The sequence below is a fragment of the Labrus bergylta genome, chromosome 16 (assembly GCF_963930695.1).
Source record: "Labrus bergylta chromosome 16, fLabBer1.1, whole genome shotgun sequence".
Classification (NCBI taxonomy): Eukaryota; Metazoa; Chordata; class Actinopteri; order Labriformes; family Labridae; genus Labrus; species Labrus bergylta.
In genome coordinates, this window is record NC_089210.1 from 6,375,754 (window position 1) to 6,386,992 (window position 11,239).

General features: G+C 40.7%; 1 protein-coding gene across 6 annotated transcripts in view; it reads right to left on the reverse strand.

Moving 5' to 3' along the window:
- LOC109993848 (trinucleotide repeat containing adaptor 6A) overlaps window positions 1-10,984 on the reverse strand; it is a 32,008-nt gene extending 21,024 nt beyond the window's left edge. For 3 of the 6 annotated variants that reach the window (XM_065964553.1, XM_020646949.3, XM_020646946.3), the window contains exons 1-3: window positions 10,786-10,984; window positions 9,219-9,270; window positions 2,796-2,894 (exon numbers count right to left, since the gene is read on the reverse strand). The gene's annotated coding sequence lies outside the window, so the exon portion shown is untranslated. The remainder of the gene's footprint in view (window positions 1-2,795; window positions 2,895-9,218; window positions 9,271-10,785) is intronic. The other 3 variants (XM_020646951.3, XM_020646950.3, XM_020646948.3) reach the window with 2 other exon arrangements.
- Between the last annotated feature and the right edge of the window lie 255 nt (window positions 10,985-11,239).

The following is an 11,239-nucleotide window of genomic DNA, read 5'->3' on the forward strand; positions in this document are numbered from 1 at the left end:
ACATTTTCCAACCACTTAATTATCATCAGTTATTCTGACGGCAGCTAATAGCTATCTTGAGATTGTAATCTGAGCTTTTTTCAATATCGTGCAGCCCTCGCCTACACGTGATTTTAGGTCAACAAGGCTCCAGTCTCTGTTGTATGATGATATCAGAATAGCAACATTTATAGCTCACATTCATATTTTTCCTTTGTAAAAGAAAAAAAGAGATAAGACGAGGTGTTAGTTGGGCTTCCTTCTCACATTATCAGTTTACAGAGCTGCATGATTAAGAGATCTGATTGGCGAGTGTGCATTTCTTTCTACAAGCTGATTTCTTATCCTGAACATAACCTGCAACTTTGAAATGTTGATTCTCTAAACTGTATAAACTTAGTACGTATATTGTTATAGATTATTTAATTGATTTCTTTTGAAATCGTTGTAACTCTAGTTGGGGAAAATCTCCCAAATGTATTTTCTGGAGATGTTGTTTGAAAAGACCATGTTGTCATAGCAACACGCCTGAACACTCCCAATTCCTCTGGGCTTGTCTGTGCAAGATGTCTGTCTGTCTCTCTCCAATATGCAAAACCCCTCCTGGTAAATTAGAGAAGCTCAAGCAGGCCTGGAGTTTTATTTCCGCGTTTCAGGTAAGACCATCATGGAGGACAGAAGAGCACGAGCAAGTGTAAAAAAAAAAAAACTTTTACTAGAGTCCAGGTGTCATTATCAGTGCCTATCCAAACAGTGCGCAGGAGGTGATATTGCATGCGTGTGGGGAAAATGTGTGCAAGAGGTGATAAGCGCACTCATCATACAGTCTACCACCTTCACGTCATCGTTGGGAGGGGCGCAGAGGGGCACACGCAAACACCAAACGACACGTCTGCACTAAGTACTATCTTTAGATTTTAACTTATTCAGCTGGTTTGTCCATCATTCAGCCATCCATTGGACATATTAATAACTTAATCTGTCCAAACACACAAAACTTTTATCATCTCAACAACCAGTCTATAAGATTAAAGTCACTTTCCTGATTGGATTCTCAAAATTGTTCTGAAATAGTTGTTTTATACTGTGATAGTTTTTTTTATAAAGCATGACCTGGTTTGGATCTGAAAACTAAACTGCAGCACTGAGGGATTTTGAAACTGTTGGTTCATTTGTCCATTTCCATTAGAAGGGATCATAACTAGGGATTTTTCTTTTAACCGGGCCTGAGCACGGTTACCTCTTGTACATAACGTCGTAACACAACACACGAATGGCTTTACGCAATCATGAAGCGTGCTTAGTTAACAAGTCAGGCAGCTTGAAAATAAACAAATAAAAGGGCGATCGGACAGGACAGCTACTTTACTGACTTTGTGGCTTATTTCGAGTCATTTTAGTCAGTACCCGTGCACACCTCTCCCAACCATGCCAGGAACAAGGAAGCACTCGCACTAGTCAAAAAAACTGGACTTTAGGGGTGAACTCCCAAGGTTTTTTCATATAATATGAGGAAACCTTGCAAATTTTTACATTTGAGAAGCTTGGACCAGATAAACTCTACGTTATTTTTTAATGAAAATGAAATTTGAATGTTAATAAATTGTCACAAGTGGTACAGATGGAATCATTTTATATTCCTACTGGAATGAAGACAAGCTGATGTAGCTGGTTCCAGATGAAGAGCTGCAGACCACTGAGGGTAAATCAGCCTATAGACTGCAGCTGTAAGTACGACACAGTCAGTATAGACACTGCGTCTTTTCAGAGAAACAATGACCCCACTCTTGTTTTTGTATAAGCATTATCAGTCAGGGAGCCTCTGTGACGTTTCACCTCACACTCTGGTACTACAGAGACTGATCTGATTGTACTGACACACAACAGACTTTTAACAGCAAACTGAAGGGGAGGGATGGAGAGGCGCGACGGACACATAAAGACTAGCTCAAGGTCAGAGATAGACGCTATCAGACATCCTGCCTACATTAGCCGTGACCGGGGTTTCAGGTGTAACTGTAGTAGGCTTGTAAACACAGGACTCAATGGAAACTGTAACTGCACTTCAAATGGAAAACCTTACTGCGTCACATGGCAAAGGACACGAGTGGTGTCACAGGAGCAAAGCACACTGCACTGGGGGGAAAACCATAAAAGACAACACAGACCATTCAAGCTTAAAAAAAAAAAAAAAAAGTTGTAAAAAATACACACTTATATTGTGAAAGGATTCACAGGTGAATCAGTGAGATATCTCATACTGCAACAATTGCTATATGTATTACAGGCCTCACAGTTGAATCACAACTAAACTGTAGCACTGAAGGCATTGTTTTTTCAACTACCAAGAGTACAATTCTGCCATTACACAAGATTATCAAATTATCCTTAGAAATACATGAAATGTTTGGCAAAATGGTCCTCTTGAAAAGGAGGTACAACCCAATTTAGAGCCAAATTCAAAATGCACAGTACTGGCAAATACTTAGCTCATTCTTTCCTAAATTTGGTGACCACCATTATTAAACAAAGGCTACAAGTGCAATGTAAGAAGGAAGAAAACAACTTGTAATCAGGGAAAGATAATGTAATCGGACCTCTTCTTTTAACCATCTAGTAATTTGAAGCAGAGTTTCTGTGTAAGAATAGAAGTGAGTATCCTTGTAGCAGGGGCTTCTAATAAATCAAACAGGAAACAACTCAATCAATACAGTTGCACCTCCCTATGAATGATGGTATCATGTTTGAACGGACCCTGACAGATGAAACTTCACATCCTGAATTGACGTGACAGACACCGTACTATCCTTTCTTACCTTTTGACCAGACCTGTATCGTCTTATCCTTCTTCCTCTTCACACTCTCCGTCTCTCTCTCTCTTCCATCCACTGTTCTTCCCTCTATGGGTATGTACCCTGTGAACAACAGGAGGCAACACTACTTATATTGAACATAAAATGCATTCTTGGTTTCAAGTTAAAGACCAAATAGCATGTGCCCTACCACTGCAGGTCCATATTCATCAGCTGTACGTTTTTAAAAGTTGCCCAAACAACACAACTTCTGTTTTCAAATGTGGAACTCAATAATATTTGGTTATGACAACAGCGCTGATACTTGGACCGCCTGCCCAGTTACAGTCTGTGTGGGAAGCACTATGGTTCCTACAAGCTGAACTTAAGACGGCTGTTACAGAGGATGAGAGTACCACAGAAAAATCCTCAAATAAGACAAGAAAGCTACAGCAGCATGTGATGGCATCAATGTTTTCATCAAAAGGTTTTAAATTAAACTTCTTCACAACACTTTACTGAGAAGAATATTATTTTTTTTAGACAATATACTAAAATGAAGGTCTTCCAACTAGAAATGTAATCAGACTGTGGCTCTTTTACTGATTGTTGCATTTAGCTGCACTGGTCGTCGTGGTGGGTGTGCCATTTAGCCTGCAGGAGAAAGCTGCAGGCTGCAGACTAATCCTATAATGGGATTAGAGTACAGCACTTAGTTTAGCTATAAACAGACATACGTACGGAGATGCTCACACCACTCAACAGACAGCATGTCTGCACATTGCACTGTTTCAATCATTGGAATAGTATATGGATAATATGCACATTGACTAGAAATATTGAAATGTTCTAATATGGGATAATTAATCTAAGTACAATACAATGTCATCATTTGGGAAATGTTATTGTATTAGGAAAGTGATGGAAGGACAATTACAGCTGCAACAATAATATATAAAGTGTCAACCATTAAATGATTCACTGACTGGTTTGATAATCGATGATTTCAATAATATTTAAAGATGTAAAGGACATTTTCTCTCATTTGAGCTTAAAAATACAGGAATCGTTTCTGGTTTGTCGGGCTTCTCTGTGACAGTAAACTAAATACTTCTTTGGGTTGTGCAAAACGAACAAGACATCTGGGGATGTAATAATGGGCACATGTCGTCCACATGATAAAAACATTTCAGACACGTGCACGACTTCACCACAGTAGATAGTTTATGGGTTCGCTTGCAGTAACTGACATCAAGCAAAGAACAAAAACACATTTTTCACCTTGATTTCAATACAACAAGTCCTTTGCTACATAATGAATAAAATAAAATAAAATGGGGCCGCTGGTAGTGTAGTGGCTCTAGCGCATTCCCCGGTGTACAGAGGCTGTAGTCCTCCAAGCGGATGGCCTGGGTTTGAATCCAAACTGTGGCAACTTTCCAGCATGTCGTTCCCCGATTTCTGACTCTATCCACTGTCCCATCTCGAAATAAAGGCATCAAAAGCCCAAAAATAAACCTTCGACAAAATGATGTACCCATTATCATCACTTGCAATTCTGTACTGATCTTAGAAACACTGTTGACTTTTTATTTTTAGTAAGTACACAATGGTATAGCCAACCCCTGGATTACTATTTTAAAGATTTGCATGATTCACAAGATCACACATCTTCAGGTCAGAAGTCCAGATTAATCCATAAAAATCCTAACCCCGCCGAAATGGATTTAACTTTTCTTTAAACATTCATAAATACCAGATAACATCAACCGATTGCCTTTATCTATAATAATTAAGTATAAATGCACACACAGTGCAGCCTACCACCTTCACACACAGACACACCCCTCCCTCCCTCTGTTCCCACACTCCCCCCCATCTCCTTCCTGCACTCCTCTCCAACCATCAAGCACTTCAGCAGATGGCACCGGACTCAACAACAACAACAGCAGCGAAGCATGGTGGGGGCCCTCCTGGAGAGCACACATAAACACCATGGACAGCATCTGTTTATGAATGGGCCAACAATTGCCCAACCCCCGACAGCTACAGCTGACAGGGGAGGGGAAGGAGGGTGTTAGATGAGAGGGAGGAAGACCAAGCATGAATTTGTTATACATTTTGTGGTTCCTACTTTTACATGTCATTAAAAATCAAGAAGAGAAAAACTTGAACCCCCCCCAAAAAAAAGCTTACAATGAATGTTACAAAGTTATGTTTTTGGGCCATTTTTGCGTTTATTGGATGAGACAGCTAAAGAGACACAGGAAATGAAAGAAGGAGAGTGAGGGAATGACATGCAGTAAGGGTTTGAGGCCGGATTTGAACCCACTGCTGCTACGAGGACTGTAGCCGCTGTACATGGGGTTCTCAACATAACCGCTAATCTATACGGCGCCCCACATTGTAATTTTTTTTTATTGCGGACAGTTTCCTTCACTTAAAGAAGCAGAGCAACATCTTCAAAACAATAAAACTGTTCTGAACCAGAAAAGCAGCTGTAGTTAAATGCTTCCTTCTGTCTTTGTTTTACAATTGTATAATGTATTATAACTGTGCAGAAACAACATTAAGCCTCCAAGTTTAGTGACCCTCAGAGTCAAAATGAAATTTAACTGGCAAACAACACTGGGTTGGCTAATCATCTCAACTTTCACCTTTAAAGCTCATGGCTGCATCTGTGTGTATCAGGACAAGGGTCAGGGTTCAAGAGGAAGAACTGGTACGTAATGACTATATATCACAAATGAGTTTCATTTATTCGGCAGTGCCATCTCTAGATTTAACGTTAATAAAAATACATTTGTTTTAAATTCACATTCCAATGTGCTTCACATAAATGGGACAAAGCGTATTACTGCAAATATTTATCTAAAGGCAAATTTAATCTTCTATAGTCCACAAAGTAGACTTAGAATCTACTTAAAAACATTCAAAACATGTGTAAGGTGGTAATTTAAAGTGCCTTTGATCTCCTGCTTACAGTCAAGCATTCAATCCCTTCACCCTAACACATGTAGGAATCACAGCCTGCTCTTTTCTTTCCGCCTTCTGTCAAAGAAAGCTAAAAAAAAAAAATTTAATAAGCAAAGATATTTGTGTCTCTGAGGCAGTAGAGATATAAAGAATTCTAAGACTTCGTAGAGATGCATCCCATGACCCTGTAGGAGTGTTTTTCTCCTTCAAATTGAGTCATACAGTGAAGATAGCAAGTACTTTATAATTTATAGGAGACGGGGTATTGATCGTGTGAGGTTTCACACATCCACGCCAGACAAACACCCAAACACAAGCTGAGGAACACTAGCATCAGAAAACACTCCAAAGACTCTGTCTGTGCCTGAAGAACAAAAGCCAGGGGGGTAGTCGCGTGGCTAATTTGCATGTACAACATTACATCATTTGCATCAATTTGAATTAGCATGTTCTCACAGATGCTGAACACTGGAGGCTCCGTTCAGGGAAGCCATCACTCAATTAGCCAATGACAGCAAGTGCCTCCTCATCACAAACAGCCCGAGAGCGAAGGCTTTGTGAGGCACTGCAAGACGTGACATTTCCTGCCCGACTACATTAAACATGACGTTGCAGTCAAAATCAGGTCGGTGCATCTCAGGTCATGAAACTTCTTTTTTTTTTCTGGCAAGAGAAGAAGATGTAGTAGCAGAAGCAACAAAACACACAAAGCAGCAGAGTAATATACCGCAGCCAGATGATACAGCGTAGCCTGAAGTATCCAGCTGCCTCTTAAGATCAGTTGAGCAGAGAAACTTTGGGTGCGAGTTTGGTTTTTCATTGGGAGAATGCCGAAAATGCTAATGAAAAATTAGACTGCATCACCCTGAGGTGCCAAACACTGGAGCTAGGCAAAAGAAAGAAGAAAAAGGTCCCGAACAACCTATCCCCGCTGTTTTTAAAAAGCCTCTGGATGTGAAAGCAGAGAGAGTCACAGACATTAGCGAAGCTCATTTGGGTATGTGTGCTAATGCAGTAGTAGAGGGCCCCGGATTCAAGTTTGTATTACAGTGCATAATGTCCAATCCTGCTCACAGTGACGGCACCCTTTGGGAGTGATCATTTCGAGCTGGTAAGAGGTGCATAATAAAATAAAAATGAATCATAAATGATATATTGCTCCTAAAGGCACATATTTTATTTGTCATATCAGGATATGTTCTTAATTTATGTGTCGTTTTCTATTTTAGCTTTTTTTTTTTGTTTAATTTTTAATACGCGTCAAGCAGTAGCCCAGATTCAGAATGACACAAGATTAAATAAACTGTGATACGCCAGTTTAAAATAAATGAGAGAAACCTAGAAAAATGCATCCCAGATTTTATGTTTCCTGTTGAACGGAAACTGACCCCAAAACCGACGTATGTACCAAACTGTGACCTCTCTGAACAGTGACACCCCTGACAAATATGTAAAGCTCCTGTAAGAAACTTTTGGTTTATGTTGTTTTTGATGCCCCCTGTGGACAACGTAAGGAATGATTTCTCTTTGCTAAATGAGTCCTGAACAATTGAACGCAGTATTTTTCTAAATCGAGAGTCTCATCCTGATCACATTGTCATTATAGCAGATTCTGTTTTATAACTAGCTAAGAAAACCTCACAGGAGCTTTACAATTAAGTTATACAGGTCTAAACCTGTTCAAGTTTCAAAAGTATGTTTTTGACAAGTTATTATGTCAGCTCCATTGATCAATAAGCACTGTAAAGCCAAGGCACATCAGCTGCTGGATATAGCCAAAATAACATGCTCACTTCAAATTGTCTTTGAATCTATGTACCCTGCCCGAGTGTGTAGACGACGGCATCAAAAGCTTGTTTTCAGTCTCATGACTATCTGCAGGTGTGGCTTTACTGCTCACAGGGGCAATGGTCACTACATAATCCTCAAGCAAAGCAGCTATGAATTTATAGCACTGCTGTACCAAATTCCAAATATAGTGTACAGTGCTTCGGCTTCAACACCTCTTAAACCTCTTGGGAAGTCGCTGGATATTTTTAGACGAGAAGTTAGAGAACAATAGTTTCGAGAATGGAGCCAGACAACCAAAAAAAATAAAACGAAAGTGGACCAAGAGAGCAGGCGATTTTATAAACACAAGTCACACTTAATCATACGCTATTTTTACACTGGGTTATGATTACAGACCCACAAGAAAGAAACTGGATTTGTGAGTATCTGTGAGCATGCTGCACGGTGAGGCTGTGTCTAGAGACTGACTCACAGTCGGATTTGTTTATGCGTAACTAGAGGGCTTCAGAGTTTGAGCGCTTAAAACTGTTTCAGTTTTTGCCCCCGAAGGATGTGGTCCCCACTGGTGCCACAAAACGTATAAATGTATCACATTTACGCTGCCGGGGTTTTTCCTTTTATAGAAACATCCACACGACAGGACTTCTCCTGATTATATCAAATTGAAACCACTTTACCAACTATGAACTGAAACAGAGATGCCCTTAAGCAGTGCTGTACTGCTGGCAGTGTGTTATTTATAGAAACAAAATAAAGACTGAATCTAGGTTTATTTAAGAACTGATTCCTTTGAACATAAACACAATTAAGTGTTACATTGTGTTAAATTAGAGGTTAAAAAAAGTATGTATGATACCAGTGTGATAAATTTTAAAACAATTGTGGGCAACACATAAAAAAAACCTAAACTTCTTACTATTCATTTATTGAATAGTTAACCCTTAAAATACTCCCACATACACATTAATAGACATTATGTCCCTGTAATCCAAAGATATCATCTTCAACTGGCTTTGGCAAGCAACCAAAATAAACCAGCACAATAGAAATAACATCACGTCATTAGTAAGAAACTATTTTCAGACCATGAATCACAACAAATACATTGAAGGAGATGGGTATAAACCAGCAACAACAAACCCCACCCCCCCCCTTAAACACTGAAAACAACAAACAGCAACAATAAAGATGCATGGATACAGAGGTGTTCTATGACCACACACAGTCCAAAATAATTATTCTCGAAAACTGTGCTCAATATCAATACTTGCAAACACGTTTAGGATTTCAAATCAGATTAAATGTAGCCTTCAGAGCAGGCGGGTCACTAGTTTGGTCTGTGGCTCTCTTTTTTGTGTGCCTGCTCAACCAACTGTTTGGACACAATGTGCTGCACAAACACCTCTCCTCACACAAAACATCAGGACACTGGCTTCTCATTTAGCGATTTTAAAACAGCAAAGCTTACTCAGCACAATGCAGCCTAGACCAACCCAGACCCTCCAATTCAATTCAAACGGAACTGCATGTGCTTGCATAAGCAGCAGTTGTGCCCCCCCCCCCACTCCCCTGACCCACACACCCCCTTTTTAGCAGCCCAACCATACAGAGGTACACACTACTAGGTTGTACTCAAAGCCAAACAGAAGCATCCGAGGATCTTGTGCTTTGTACACTAACCTGTTTAGATGCTTCTGCTTCTTTGGTGGCAACAGCTTCCAATTCCGAATCTCTGCAAGAGAAAGAAGCGAGAGAAAAAAGAAGTTTAGTACCTCAACCTTCACCACCCATTGTGATTGTGATTGGTTTTGTAACTGCACTGACATTTCTTTTTTTAAACAGTGCTCGGGGTTAAAGCCATGCACCTCACCCACAAAATCCACCCACAGACAGGCATAAACAAACAAACAAACAAACTTAGCAGCCAGTAATTGCGGAATGAAGAGTATGCCCATTAGTTGAAATGCAGGTCGAGCTGCATAACAGGGCAGTGCACGTACAGCTGGGGCCCCTACAAGGTGACTGGAGAATACGTGTGTGAGAATGAAAGATAAACCACAGAGTGAGAGTGTGTGTGTGTGTGTGCGTAGGTCAGAGTTGCAGCTCGGGTCCTGATCGGCCATTATCTCAGCTGTTGCCTGACTTACAGCTTAACCAACATGGCTTCTAGTGAGTCTGGTACCCCCCCCCTTCCCCCAGCTTCAGCCAAGACTAACAACGACCTTAATATCGCACCTATATCAGTGGATAGAAACAAAAAAAATAGGATTCGGCTTTGCTGTATTTGCAGAGAAGTGTTGCAAAAAACACAAGGAGAATACGACGGCAAAAGCCAGCCATAGTGAAGCTGCGTCGTCTTTCCGCCGACAGAGGGGGTTAAAAACTCCGACATTTCTGCAGGTTTTTACAACACCCAATAAAATTGTGCATTCACACAACGCGACTGTACACCTTTTTTAAAAAAAATAATAATTTAAAGACACGTTAAAGTCAGTCTCCAGCTTGCATTTCATAACAAAACAGTGGAGTAATGCGCTGCAGGAGTCGCCGCCTGAAGGGAAAACCTGCGTCGTCAAAAAAAAAAAAATCGCATAGCTGCTAATGCTACCAGAAAGCTAACGTTACGAAGCGGCTCGATATTTCCCCTTAAAATTAAGCGAGATAACGACTTAAAATAAAAACCGGTGGTTGATGGAATATGTAAGCTGTTAAATATCGCGCTTAAACAACCGCTATGAAACAGTAATAAACATAATTTCCTCGCGTTTTGTCAGTAAGTACGCACAACTGTCCGAGCTAAGGTTAACCCAACACTCGATCACAGTTAGCGTTAGCACACTAAAAAAAGGTGAACAACCTGCACCTTAACGAATACAGGGGGGGGGGGAAACAAAGGTCTTGCCTGTCACACAAACACGACGTGAAGTGTTCAGCAACCTGCAGAAGGAAAAAAAATAAAAAACCCGCAAATCCTCCTTTTTGTTTGTCTGTTTGCAAAAATGCCAATCGAGCCGCCGGAGGAGGAGGAGGCTAGTTAGCTTAGCTTAGCCGCGTCGCAGCTAACTAAACAACAGCGGGCTGCTCAGCTTGTCTTAACGCCAGGTCTCCTCCGGCTCCGGGCTCTCTCTCTCTCTCTCTCTCTCTCTCTCTCGGCTTGTGTGTGTACATAAAGCTCGACATAAAAAAATAAAAAAAAATACGTGGTTATATTGTGTATAATCGTGTTAAAGGTGAAAGCAAAACGTACCTCATTGAAGTATAAAGTGCAACAGAGTGGAAAGGAAAGCCGGCTGTAAGGCTAAAAAAAAAAAAGAAATTTTCAACGCGTTTGCAGCATCTGCGGGGGGAGGCATCCGTCCTGCATGATCGCCATTTTCTTAACTCACTGCTGGGCTAACCTTCTTTCGCTTAAGCTCTGCTTTCCCCTCCTCTCTCTCTCTCTCTCTCTCTCTCTCTCTCTCTCTCTCTGCATTCACTTAAGCTACGGCTGTGTGTGTGCGTGTGTGTGTGTGTGTGTTTCTGGAGGGGGGAGACACAGGGCAGGAAACACATTCACCACCACTTCCCCTGAATTAGAAAAACCAAACACAGAACAAGGTAGAATAGAATATAATAGAATTACTTCATTGATCCCAAACTGGGAAATTGTGGTGTTACAGCAGCTGGTTCTCCAAACACACAATATGAGTAAAAAAAACAAC